At 39.7% G+C, this 14,488-nt stretch overlaps 1 long non-coding RNA gene across 1 annotated transcript in view; it reads left to right on the forward strand.

Moving 5' to 3' along the window:
* The first annotated feature begins 2,924 nt into the window (after nt 1-2,924).
* Nucleotides 2,925-14,488, forward strand: part of LOC126374910 (uncharacterized) — a 66,451-nt gene continuing 54,887 nt past the window's right edge. The window contains exon 1 of the long non-coding RNA XR_007567513.1: nt 2,925-3,124. This is a non-coding gene — a long non-coding RNA (uncharacterized LOC126374910). The remainder of the gene's footprint in view (nt 3,125-14,488) is intronic.

The following is a 14,488-nucleotide window of genomic DNA, read 5'->3' on the forward strand; positions in this document are numbered from 1 at the left end:
TTAAGGAGTAAAGAACACGTTGCTCCGGAAAATAAATTACGCACGCAAACCCCATAACGGTAGGCCACAAGCAATCATAAGACAATCTTCTTCTTTTTCTCTTCTATCGTGTGGGTTGTGAGGTGGATCACCAACCCCGTCAACCCTGGTGTCAGGGTTATTACTGAGCCGCCATAGGCCCCTGACATGACTCATGTAACGACAACGTACTTACAATAATAACTAAGTAATAACCGGGACCAACGGCTTGACGTGCCTTCCGAAGCACGGATCTTTTTACTTTTTAGACAATCATGTGGTCAGCCCGTAATGTCCTAACCAAACTAGGGATCACAAAATGATTTTTGTGATTTGTCCCCACCGGGATTTGAAACCGGGATTCGAACCCTCCGGATCGTGAGCACAACGCTCGCACAAAGCACACAGAGGCCGTTCATACAATCTGCTGTTTTCATGCGATGTACAAGGTGGCCTAAGGCCAGGCGCGTACTACGAGGGTTTCGCCGCGCGGCAGAAAAAATCAGCGGCATAATGTCGCACTGTAATACTGTACCAAACAGTTTTAAATTGTATTGCGCGCAGTTGACGGCAGAGCCACTGCAGCGGCGCAGTATTACTGTGCGATATTATGCCGTTGCTCTTTTCAGCCGCGCGTCGAAAAACTCGTAGTGCGCGCCTGGCCTAAAGATAAACGTTCAAAATGAAAAAAAAAAAATAGATAGAGGGCTCATTGGCTACCAAAAACACTCCCATGTATGTTCAGCGATTATTTACGGTTTAGGAGATACGACCCATTTTGAGTCTTTTCCAAAATATTTTTTCTTAATAATTCTTTTGTTTTACTTCTCTACTTCATACCTAAAGATAGCTACAACATAATGTTTTTTTAAGTAAGGTAGAAAATTTTGAAAAACCGCCTCTATGGCTAGAGTAGATCTGAAGTGTTTGTTTGTATTATCGCTATCAGACCACTAGGGTCGATTAATTATTTCAATATAATCATCTCTGACGACGTCCTGAGCTGAGCTGAGCAAGCTCCAGGCCTCAGGCCTGTTGTCTTAAATTTTGTGGCGAGTGAAAGCCCTCAGCCCTCCCTATTTATTGTCCGACCGCATTTGTTAGTGGTTATTACCGTATGCGTCATATCTACTATAAGTCACGTCAAAAAAGAAAGAAAAAAGGTACTTACTTAATGAAAAAATATCGTCTGATCTGATATCAGCCCAAATTATTCCGATTCGAAGGAAACGCGGCGTTAGAATTTTCAGTTTTAATATGGAATAATATAACCACAGCTGCAGAAAAGATAAGGTCATTTTTTGTTTTATTTTGAATTCGCCGCGTAATCTCACTGGTTAGCATTCGAATTTCGTTCGAATAACTGAATCAGAGTTGATAAATTCGGGTGTTGATATCACAACCCACACACGAGGTGATAATTTTTCATAATAATTCTTTTATGTTACTTCTCTACTTCGTACCTAAAGATAGCTACAACATAAAGTTTTTTTTAAGTAAGGTAGACAATTTTCAAAATGGTAGGTTAGGTTATTTGACTGGAAAATTGATATGACGTGATTTCCAGGATTTGAGCCGGTGTAGCGATGGGGACATTGTCGAAATCACTTTGTGAGACTGTCCTTCGTTTGGTAAGGACATTGTTGGCTTGATTCACTTGGTTGTCCGGGAAAGTAAGATGATTCCGTGCTTCGGAGGGCACGTTAAACCATTAGTCCCGGTCCCGGCCATAAAAACCACCAACCTGCAGTGTAGCAGCGTTGTGGAGTATGCTCCATAGCCCCTTCTGTTGATTGAGGGGAGGCCTATACTCAGCAGTGGGACGCATATAGACTGTTTATGTTTTATTTTCATAACACCAGTGTAGCAGCACCTTACGATCTAACGTTTACATAACATAAACAAATTACAGTAATTATATACCATTTTGCCTTTAATGTTTAAGGTTCCAAGGGCAACGTTTCCATAAATAATACTTAAGGCTTAGCTGGAGAAGTTTATTATAAGAACGAGTAACTTTGATGGCCAAACCGGAGTCGTGAAATAAGTAAGTATATTATTTGGGTCGGCAACTATAGTTGTGTCGAACAGTAAACAGTTTTCGAATTTTAATAATCGGATTCATAACAAACATAACATAAACACTATAAACAGCCTATATACGTCCCATTGCTGGGCACAGGCCTCCCCTCCATCAACCGGAGGGGGTATGGAGCATACTCCACCACGCTACTCCACTTTGGGTCGGTGGAGGTATTTTTACGGCTAATAGCCGGGATCGACGGCTTAACGTGCTCTCCGAAGCACGGAATCAATTATTTTTTCAGACAATCAGGTGATTCAAGCATGTTTTTACCAAACAAAGGACAGTCTCACAAAGTGATTTCGACAATGTCCCCATCGGGAATCGAACCCGGATCTCCAGATCGTGAGCCTAACGCTCTAACCACCAGACCACGAAGGCTGTTAATCGGATTCATAATAATATTAAATGTACCATATCGATTTTATTTCTACTCGAGTGAGTAGTCGATTTGTAGATTATTATGACATAGCACTAGACGGAAAAAAGTTGATGATTGAAAGTTGATGAAAGTCGTTACGAAAAAACGAAATTATTTTCAGAGAACAAATGAAAGTGGTTACCAGGAAGAAATTGCTTCAGAGCAATAAGGCCACCCATTTGTACTGTTGATAAATGTTTGTATGTTTTGTTTGTGTGCAATAAAGTACGTTTGATTTGATTGATTTGATTGAAAGTGTGTCGACAGCAGAGAACAGAAAACAGACAATATACAGGAACAAATCTGGAAAAATAACAGTGTGTTTTCAGATGTTACAATCAACAACAATTTTATCAGTCTTTCTCTCATGTGCAGGAATAATTATCAGTTCTCTCTCTCTCTATTTAAGAGCTGCGCTCTTGTCGGTGGAGTAACCGCCATTCCTCTTTTCTTCCCGCCAAAACCTTCACCTCCCGATACGACACGACCTGCACCTTCTCTTTTATTTGTTTCATAAATGTTATCCTAGGTCTACCCCTTCCTCTCTACCCTTCAATTTTTCCTTCTATAATGTTTGTTATAAATGAATCGTGTCGTATCAGGTGGCCAGTTATCAAATTATCAGTTAGGTACGCTATATTTGTGTAATGCAATGCAAAAATGCTTTACAGTGTTAAGATTTTATTGGATTGTGCTTTATGTTTAAATCGTAATTTATTAGTGTAATAACTTAATTTTTAGATGTAAACAATTTACTTTGTTAAGTTTCTTTTTTATTGTTTCTTTTTTTTGGAAAGGGGTATGATGTAGTGTAGTGTAACCAAACGCAACTTACAGGAAAACCGAAACGCAAATGGTACAGACGGTTTTGTTTTTGGTTTTCCCCGAAGTTCAAGGCAAAGGGAACTATGCCCTTACAGCCATGTCTTATGTATTTTTTTCTTGATGATGATTAATAAAATGATGAAAGGTGATGACGATGAATGATGAAACCTAAGCCCCCACCCTCGGAGCAGACTCCTACTCCAAACCCCAAACGAATTAACTCAAAAGTCCGCATAAACTTTTGAGTTATGAAGCCGCTTGTCGGCACGAAACGAAAATAGATAGGTAGGTACATTTTGTTTATTGAATATTCCGATATAATAACATTATCGCGAATGTTTTCCACTTCGTATTAATTATTTAGATTTTTCAATGAGGAAAGGAACGTTCCCGTTTCCGTTCCCGCCAAAAAGTCTACAGACGGTTATTTTGACAGCTGTCATTGAGTAACAATGACATAAAAAGGTTAACTTATAATGCGCGGAAACACTACAGACGCCTCTAAAAAGACTGTAACACATTCATTACGATATAGCGGGAGGAAGGCTCCTCATGTTGTGACAACTGATTGTTATATTATAATAAACCCAGTGCTTCTTTCATATCATCATAATCATCATCATCAGCCGTACGACCGCCCACTGCTGGGCATAGGCCTCCCCCAAGGATCTCCACGACGATCGGTCCTGCGCTGCCCGCATCCAGCGGCATCATATCAGTGTTTAATATTAACAAGTCCTAATACAATATCAGAATATGCTACAGTTACTACCAAATAGAACAACAGACAATAAACAGTTAAACACAAACTAAAGATTCGCTATGGTGATTCCATTAGGCAATCAGATGAACATATCAATTCATTCAGGTGGACAGGATTGGCTGTAAGGGGCGGTTGGATGCCATTCGCGGGGTTTCACTCCAATTCTCACGGCATATTAACGGCGTCCGTGGTCCAGTGGTTGAGCGTTGGGCTCACGATCCGGAGGCCCCGGGCTCGAATCCCGGTGGGGACATATCACAAAAGTAAGATGATCCGTGCTTCGGAAGGCACGTTAAGGCGTTGGTCCCTGTTACTACTTACTGATGTAAGTATGTAGTCGTTACGTACATACATCAGTAAGTAACTAAGAAAAACGGCTTAACGTGCCTTCCATCATTCGTCTTATTTTCGGACAATCAGGTGATCACCTTAAATGTCCTAACCAAACTAGGGATCACAAAGTGATTTTTGTGATATGTCCCCACCGGGATTCGAACCCAGGACCTCCGGATCGTGAGCCCAACGCTCAACCACTGCACCACAGACGCCGTTCCGGAGGCGGAGTACATTATAATAGGTAAGTACTTACTTATCGGCTAAATCTCGGCTCGGCTCGAAGGTGTCGATCGATCAATCCGCGTCCCAAGACCCAACAGCATTAGCAAAATTAATTCCCTCCTTTTTAAACGTCAAACCAGACGTCTTATTTGCTGTGAAATATTCCCGTTTATATTTTAATACTCAAGTACCTATTTTGTTTGCTAAATTGATTCAATGTTTTTTGAGTGGCCATAACGCAATTATTTTTAAGTACTTGAGTAATCTAGTACTTATTAAACTTATACAGCGCCATCTTTATTTTTATTACGGAACGTGGCCTGGACAGATCTTAATTGACTTTTTCTTACACCGAATACTCATCATCATCATCAGCCCATTAACGTCCCCACTGTTGGGGCACGGGCCTTCCCTATGGATGGATAGGGAGATCGGGCCTTAAACCACCACGCGGGCCCAGTGCGGATTGATGGTTATTAACGACTGCTAATGCAGCCGGGACCAACGGCTTAACGTGCCTTCCGAAGCACGGAGGAGCTCGAGATGAAAACTTTTTTGTGGTCACCCATCCTATGACCGGCCTTTGCGAAAGTTGCTTTACTTCAACAATCGCAGACCGAACGCGTTAAACGCTGCGCCACCGAGCTCCTCATGCTCACCGAATACTAAAAAGTACTAATTCTACTATTCTTCTTCTATTCTGTATTCGTTTCGTGTTGTACTAATTCTATTTCTCTTTTGTTTTGTATTTTGTTTTTTTCCTGTTTGTGCAATAAAGTATTTGTTATGTTATGTCAAAAAGATTTTTTTTTAATATGAGCATCATCGTTATTATCATGATCGGGCCGATATGAACATATGAGCTATAAAAAACCAGTAGTACCACGTGTAGAAATTTCTTTCCGTAGTACTACCCAGCACCGTAGTACCAGGGGAAGAAAAATTGGCCCGCGGTACCACCAGTAGTAGCAAAAAACGCCCTAAACGGAAATAAAAGGTAACTTATATAAATGACATAGTTAAAAATTGATTAAATAAGTAAGTGTGCCGGACGACGCCGAAGATTTCAGAATAGTTTTTAGTTTCCTTTATTTTATATAGTTTTACTTACCGTTTATAGTTAGAGATATAGTTTCTAAGATTTTTGTGTAATAATAATTATTATAATTGAATTTTTATTTAAATAAATACACACACACACACACACCCATACATCTTACACGTGGCGCCGCCTTGCCTACTTCGCGCAAGGCCCTCTAGTTGCGAACCCAAAATTATTACTTAATGCCTTAAGTAAGTAATAATTTTGGATCACACAACCTAGCAACACGAGGTTCCCTCTTGATAGAAGGTCATTTTACACAGTTTTGAGCTTAGGAATAGTCAATCACTACTTGACAAAACAGAAATAGTTAAATAGTCGTTTTTATTTTTCAACTCCGGCTAAAATGAACCAGGTAACCCCCATAAAATAGTGTCGTGCGGCCTACAGTGTCTTGCAATAAGTATACCTATTTTGTTTTGTATCTGTTGGTTATCCAAATAAAATAAATATATATAAAATAAGCTATTATTAAATATACAATACAATTATAAACGAACTCCTAAAAGAATTATGGATATGAAGAACCGTATGTTACCAGTCTGTCGCTCATATAATGACTCATCAAATTAGGGCACAATACTATGGTACAGCCCGGGCACTCCGTATAAAAATCTCGACCATATGCCGCTTTACCGTATAAGTGCGAGCGAGACAGACAGAGCGCGCGCGCTCCCTTTCTATAATAGTGGTAAGCCTCGACCTATAGTTTTAAAATTCACGGATATGGCTATGCGGGATAGTATCTGGAACACCAAGACTGCACTGAAGGGGTCAAAGATCACCATCTCCGAGTTCCTAACCAAGCCTCGGCACAGTGTCTTCATGGCGGCGAGAGATAAGTACGGCATCTCTAATTGCTGGACGCGGGATGGATTCATTTTTATCAAGACTCCTGATAGTGCCAAGCAGAGGGTGGAATCTATGGCCGAACTTTTAGTTTTACCCGTGCCGACTGCAAATGTTGTGTAGACTTCATTTCTTTTTAAGATGTTGTTATTTTCACCCTCTATTACTTCTATTACTTTTGTTTGTTTTCTCATAACCGCTTTTATTCTTTATTAGTTTTGTGTTTTGTTTTATGTTAGGTTATAATCACTGACATGTATTTGTTAGTTTTTTTCTAATGTCAATGTCATTATGATCTATGCGTTTCGTTTTTGCTATTTTTTCTTTTTGTATTCAGTCCTATTGGCATCTGAACTTATTTTTATTTTCTTGTTGTTTTGTCGTAACGTGTGTGTTGTTGTTTAGTCGTCCTTTAGAGCGTTCTTCTTCACACTGCCGGCGAGTGGAATATTTGTTAATTTACTTATTAATATTCTTACATATCTATTAGTTGTTCTATTTTATTATTTTATTAATATTTTTAATTTTTTGTATATATTTTAATTATTATTATTTTTTTATATTTATATAATATTTATTATGTTGCGTATGTTGCAAAATGATGATAACGATGAAAGCGTATTGACGGATAGCTCTGATTTCTATTCTCTCTCCTCTTTGTCAGATAATTCGGAGGGCACCTTCCACAGTGTCTCGGAGTCCTTGGAATCGTTGCTGGAGTCTACCTTTTCAGCCTTGGCCAAAAATTTTAATGTGGTGCACATTAATGCACAGAGCATTCCTGCACACTACCCTGACTTGCTAGCCTCTTTTGCTAGTAATAAGAACATTCAGGCTATTCTGGTGTCGGAAACGTTTCTTAAACCCTGCCTGCCCTCTACTTCCTACTCCCTTCCTGGTTATCATCTTATCCGTAACGACAGGACTGGTAGGCGATGTGGAGGAGTTGCCATCTATCTTAGAAGTCACATACCTTTTAATATTCTAAGCAAATCTCCAGCTGAATATTCAGAATCCTCGGAACATATTTTTGTTGAGGTATTATTTGGTCACCTCAAGGTACTTCTTGGTGCATTTTATAGTCCTTCTCTCCACATCGACTACTTTTCTAAGCTCGAATCCCTTCTAGAGGTTCTGGTGCCCGCTGCTGATCACACTATTATCATGGGTGACTTTAATACATGCCTTTTAAAGCAAGACTCTCGTTCTGCCCGGCTGTGCTCAGTTGTGAACTCCATGAACCTCAATATTCTTCCTTTATCCGCTACTCACCATTCGCCTGGTTGTATCCCTTCCCTTTTAGATCTTGCCATTGTTCCCTCCCCTGACCATGTCATCGCCCACGGACAGTTCCCTGCTGGAGCCTTCTCCTAACACGATCTCATTTTCCTCTCCTATAAAATCCGGTGTCCGAAACCCAAGCCCCGAGTCGTTATGCAGCGCAGTTTTAAAAATATGGATTCTGTTCGGTTTCTGTCTGACCTTAGCAGCATTCACTGGGATGCTGTGTATGGTGCTGCGACTGTTGACGAGAAGTTGGAGATATTCAATTCTCTCCTTATCCAATTATATGATCTTCATGCTCCTCTTCGTCCAGTTAAGCTCAAACATCTTCCAGCTCCGTGGTTGACTGACGAGATCAGAGTGCTGATGGGGAGACGCAATGCTGCTAAGGTTAAGTACAGAAATGATCCGTCAGATGGGAACAGTTCCAGGTATAGGGAGTTGCGCAATCGATGCAGTAGAATGTGCAGGGATGCGCAGCGTCGTCACATACACTCATCTGTTGAGAATGGGGATCCAGCCAAGGTGTGGTCATTTTTGAACTCACTTGGCATAGGGAAGACCAAATCAACTGCATCACCTACTGTTGACCTGAACTCCCTGAGCACTCACTTTGTCTCCACTTCCCCTATTTCTTGCTCTGTCAAACAAGCGACATTAAAGTCGATCTCTGATTTACCCACTCCTTCACATGTTCCTTTTGTTTTTAGATTGGTATCTGAGCGTGAGGTTGAAAATAATATCACTGCTATTAAATCCAATGCTGAAGGCGTCGATGGCGTTAGTCGCAGGATGATCCTTCTCAGTGCGGAGGTGATAGTTCCGGTGCTCTGTCACATTTTTAACTTCTCGCTCAGTACCGGCACTTTTCCACGCTGTTGGCGTCAAGCTTCGGTTATTCCAGTTCCTAAAATTAGTAATCCTACATCTTTATCCCACTATCGTCCCATATCTATCCTGCCTTTCCTGTCCAAAGTCCTTGAGCGACTAGTTCACCATCAATTGAGTGTGTTTGTGAACGTCCATGATTTACTGAGTCCTCTCCAGTCCGGTTTCCGCCCGGGGCATAGTACTGTGACGGCGCTCACCAAAGTCTCCGATGACATACGGTTGGGGATGTCGAATCAAAAGCTTACTGTTATCGCATTGCTCGATTTTAGTAATGCTTTTAATACTGTAGATTTCGACATCCTTTTAGCAATGCTAAAGTCTCTGTCTGTCTCAGATTCGGTGGTTGGGTGGTTTCGCAGCTACTTGGTGGGTCGGCGGCAGCGCGTTCGAGCTGATGACAGAGTCTCTGCCTTTAGCGATGTTGTTGCTGGTGTGCCTCAGGGTGGTGTCCTCTCCCCTCTCCTCTTTTCCATATTTATTAATTTCCTTACCCCTATCCTCTCCTGTCACTATCACCTGTATGCTGACGACCTGCAGATTTATGCACAGGCTACTGTCGAAGAGCTGGACGGAGCCATTGCTCAGCTCAATGCAGACCTTGCAGCTGTGCACTGTTGGAGCCGTAGTCATGGCCTTACGGTCAATCGTGATAAGTCGCAAGTTATCGTTGTAGGGGGCTCGCGACAGATCTCGCGTTTAAACATGGCTGACATTCCAGCTATTACCTTTAATGGTGTCATCTTGCCCTATAGCAAATCTGTCAAAAATCTAGGTGTCCTTTTTGATAGTACACTTTCTTGGTCTGACCATATTGCCGAAACCAGTCGGAAGATTTTTGCTGCTACAGGATCACTTAGAAGATGGAAAAATCTACTCCCCGTGAAGACCAAGGTTGAACTTGCGCAATCGCTCCTTATACCTATCCTGGACTACGCCGATGTCTGTCTGATTGACCTCAATGAAGAGCTTTTAAACAAGCTTCAACGGCTTCAGAACCTGTGCATCCGGTTTGTTTTTGGGTTGCGTAAGTTTGATCACGTGTCTGAATACAGGAGTAGACTTAAATGGCTTCCAATTAGACTGCGGCGAGATGAGCATGTCTTGGTTCTGCTCTATAATGTGCTGTATGACCCTCGTTCCCCTCCCTACTTAAAGGAACGTTTCCAGTTCCTGGGTAGCGACTGTTCTCGTGAACTTCGTTCGCGGACGGACAATGTGCTGAAGGCTCCTTTCTCAAGGTCTGGATATTACAAAGATTCCTTTACCGTAAAGTCCACGCACTTGTGGAATGATTTGCCTGCTGATATCAGGCATTCGAAGTCATTAGCTATATTCAAAACTAAACTTCACCATTTTTTCTTGGCTAAATCATCGTCCTGTAACTAATATTTTATTTTTACTTAAGTATATGTATCATTGTATGTATATATCTATAGTATGTGTATAATATATATATTTAGTATATAAGATTGTGTATGTATATATAAAATGTGTCTATTGTTTTATTTTACGTATTTGCGCGCTACACTGCAGCTGTACAAATGTACCATATCCTTTGCCGAAGGTTGTCTGGAAGAGATCGCTCTTAGCGATAAGGCCGCCTTTGCCCACCTTAGAATAAGTTTATCCTGTAAATGTTTTATGTATTTGTGTGCAATAAAGTGTTTTTATTATTATTATTATATTTCTCCTTAACGACTAAATTGTGACATAGATGGGGTGAGGTAAATCTAGCTCCGCACGGATACGAATTGTCCGTTCTATACGTAATACGTATTCTTTATTCTATGCCCGTTTTTATGATAGGCCCGGAAAATCAGATGAACACGTTCTGCTTGCATTTTTAGGGTTCCGTACCCAAAGGGTAAAAAACGGGACCCTATTATAAATTACTAAGACTCCGCAGTACGTCCGTTCGTCCGTCTGTCACCATGCTGCATCTCTTGAGGTTCTTGAACCGCGATAGCTAGATAGGTGACATTTTCATAAATGATGTATTTCTGTTGCCCTCTTTTCATTAATAATGGCAACAGGTAGGCTCTTGAAATATTTACTAAATACTTAGTTGTATTTTTACTTTAATAATAAAATTAAATAAAACAATTTTTTGCCTATTTTGGACGGAACCCTACGTGCGCGACTCGCACTTGGCCGGTTTATTATTCGCTCCTAGTTCAGTGTTGAAGCTACCACGCACAAAGGCTTCCAAAATGACTGTGTATTGAATAGGAGTCAATATGTTCGACGGCTGATTTGCATTCGGTTAGCGGAATTTCGACATTTTGGCTTGACGACTGTCAAAACAACACTGGCCAGTCTTCTCTGCCATCTGGGTCAGAATAGATGTTTGTTGGCATGTTAATAATCGCGAGCTAAGTTGCATTATTGATTTCAGTTTTCATAAAACGTGTTTTTTGACATGACACCAGTCTTATTTGCCTTTGATTATACAGGGTGTTAGTGACATCGTAACGAATACTGAAGGGAATGATTCAGACCATGATTCTGAGTTAATATCAAGTGGAATTTTCCGTCGCAAAATCCATGTACTTTTTTGTGTTTTTTTTTATTATTTTCAATTCTATATTTTTGCGATGGAAAATTCCACTTGATATTAACTCAGAATAATGAGCTGAATCATCTAATGGGTGTATCGTAACGAATACTGAGGGGATGATTCAGACTATGATTCTGAGATATCAAGTGGGTTTTCCTGTCGGAAAATTCATGTAAATGTTAGTGTTTTTGTAAATTATTTTCCGTTCCATACATTTGCGACGGAAAATTCCATTTGATATCAGCTCAGAATAATGAGCTTGAATCATCCCTCAAAGTTTTCGTTACGATGTCACTAACATCGTGTATTTATTATTTTTTTTTATTTATTTATTATTATTTATTTATTTGGCCGAATAGAATATTAGGCAACGCCGAGGAATGTCACCCGACACAAGATTTAAGACAAAAGCTAAATTAAATATGGCGCCCATTAAAGGACATAAACTGAGGACGGAATATTTTTTTTCAAATGGCATTCGCACATTTTATTTTATTTTATTTTATTTGTGGAGCTTACAGCTAAATTTACAAAGTTTGCACATTTCAAATATGTACATATTACTGTTTTATTTGCGGGTTTCCTTATATTTACATGATAATTATGTTCAATTGATAACAGGCATCAGACATGTTCCGGATAGTTTTTATCTCCAAATCTTCAAATTCAAATTCAAAAATATCTTTATTCAGTAGGTAACATAGTTACACTTTGAATCGTCAATTTTTACATAACGAACGTCTCATCCGCCTAAAACTACTGCAGCTTCTCACAACCTGTATAGCCGGGGAAAAAGAAGCTGCAAGAAAAACCTCGGCACAGAGCCCTAGACGTTCTTTTAAAAAAAACATAAAATATTTTTATACAATTGAGTATTTTAGCTGCTTAATATCAGTTCTCAGACAGTTAATCCCATGCATTCATATCTTCTAAATAATCACTAACTTTATAATAACCTTTTTTGTAAAGATTTTGTTTAACTACTGTCTTAAACCAGTTGAAAGGCAAATTCTGAATGTCAATGGGAATTTCCATAAACCATGTATCGGGAGTACGTTAGTTTTTAAACTTTTTTTTATACGAAATAATAATTTAAAACCGGACCTGTCAAATCTTCAGGTTAGGTAAGCACACCGTGCGAACAACGGGATAATGCTAAGATGCGGAGATGATGATTTTTTATACGAAACCCTCGGCCGGATATGAGGAAGCCCTATGGTAACCTTAAGCTTGCCATGCATGCATGTGTTTTGATTAAAGACGCCAGCATAATCCCAGTAGGGTTTAGAAGCCATGTAAATAACCGAATTAAAATCCTACGGTGAAGCTCAAATTACGGAGCGGTCTTCCGTGGCAGAAGTACAGATTTTATTACACATTTCATTGGTTTCGCTCGGAGATAATGAACGGATCTGGGAAGCGAACAGTTTTTATGGCTGATTGGGCAAAGATGTTTTATGTTGTTGGAAGTGAAATGGAAAACAAACTGGCGAGTTGGAGTAAATACCCCTGGAAGTTGCGGCTTCCGAATACATCCCGCTCAGGGACGGCACTGAAAAGTATCGGCGTTCGAAACACCTAATATACAATCCCAACGACCCGATTACTCTAGCCATAGAAGCGGCCAATCAGCTCGCGACACCAAACACTTCAGAACCCCGATACCGACCCCGCCGGCGTGGTCGATGATTTCCCTCATTCAGCGCTTATCGCTATCGACCCACTAGAGTCGATTAATTCTTTCAAATATTCTTCCTTTAAGACGACGCTCTGAGCCGAGGTTCGCGCCCAACTGGGCACTCTCAGGCTTGTTGTCTTAAATTTTGTTCAGGGTGAGAGCCCTCAGCGGTCCCTATTTGTCCGGCCATGTAGTTAACGCCATCTGCGGCAAATCTACAATAATAAGTCACGTCTAAAAAAATAAATAAATAAAAGAGTAAATACGAGGTTGCTAAAATAATTCGTTATAAGGTTAGTGTTTATTTAGAAGATATGAATGCATAGGATTAATTGATAATAGGCAGCCAAATTACTAAATTGTATAACAATATTTTATGTTTTTATTTAATGAACGTCTAAAGCTTTGTGCTGAGTTTTTTCTTGCAGCTTCTTTTCCCTGGCTATACAGGTTGTAAGAATCTGCAGTCGTTTAAGGTGGATGAGACGTTTGTTTTATAAAATATAACAATTCAAAGTGTGACTATGTTACCTACTGATTAAAGAAATATTTTTTAATTTGAATTTGCCGTCATAATAGCATAACATTGGTGATTTGCATGACATTGAAGAGCAGCTATAAAATCAAAAAATAAACTCGAAAAAGCCTCACCGTAAATAGAAGTTTCTGTAGTAGAAGCACTTACCTAAAACAAAAGAAAATTTCATTAGTAAAAACATTGATGTATAGTATGTTAGCACTCCGTGGTCTAGAGATGAGAGCGTTAGGCACACAGGGTCTGGATTCGATTCCCGATGGGGACATTGTTGAAATCACTTTGTGAGACTGTCCTTTGTTTGGTAAGGATTTTAAATCACCTGATTGTTTGAGAAAGATGAATCCGTGCTTCGGAGGTCACGTTAAGCCTTTTTTTGGATTGGCGAAATCAGTTACTATTTATTAAACGTCAAAACACGAAATTGCTATGTAATATGTATGAAAAAGTACACTGTGACGTCATAGAAACACGTGATAAAATGTCGGAGTTATTATTAAGTTTTCTTAATTAAAATTCATAAATAAGTTAAAAAGAAAAAATAAAAAGTATTTCGTTAGTTCTAGATCTGCCTCTATTTAGTGATCAGAATTTCATAATTTATCTTGTATCTACTACACGACCCAATTCCTTGGTATAAAATTGTGTTTTGAACTGTACATGTAAATGACAGATGTGATGTCAAGCAGTCGCCGTGCGGGGAGTCGCTGTCCACGCTACAATTCTTTGCCTACAGCGGGAAGTACTTATATGAATGCATGTATTAACTATATTTTGCATTAGTAAGTTTGTAAGGCAAAAAGATACCATATTTTAAGACACTTGTGTAAAGAATCATCAGCAAAAAGATTCCGTTTAAGGCGAAGTTTCAAAGTGCATGCCTCACATCTGAAGACGTACCCACATCTTCGTTATTTCCAGTAA

This window comes from Pectinophora gossypiella, chromosome 18 (assembly GCF_024362695.1).
Source record: "Pectinophora gossypiella chromosome 18, ilPecGoss1.1, whole genome shotgun sequence".
Lineage (NCBI taxonomy): Eukaryota > Metazoa > Arthropoda > Insecta > Lepidoptera > Gelechiidae > Pectinophora > Pectinophora gossypiella.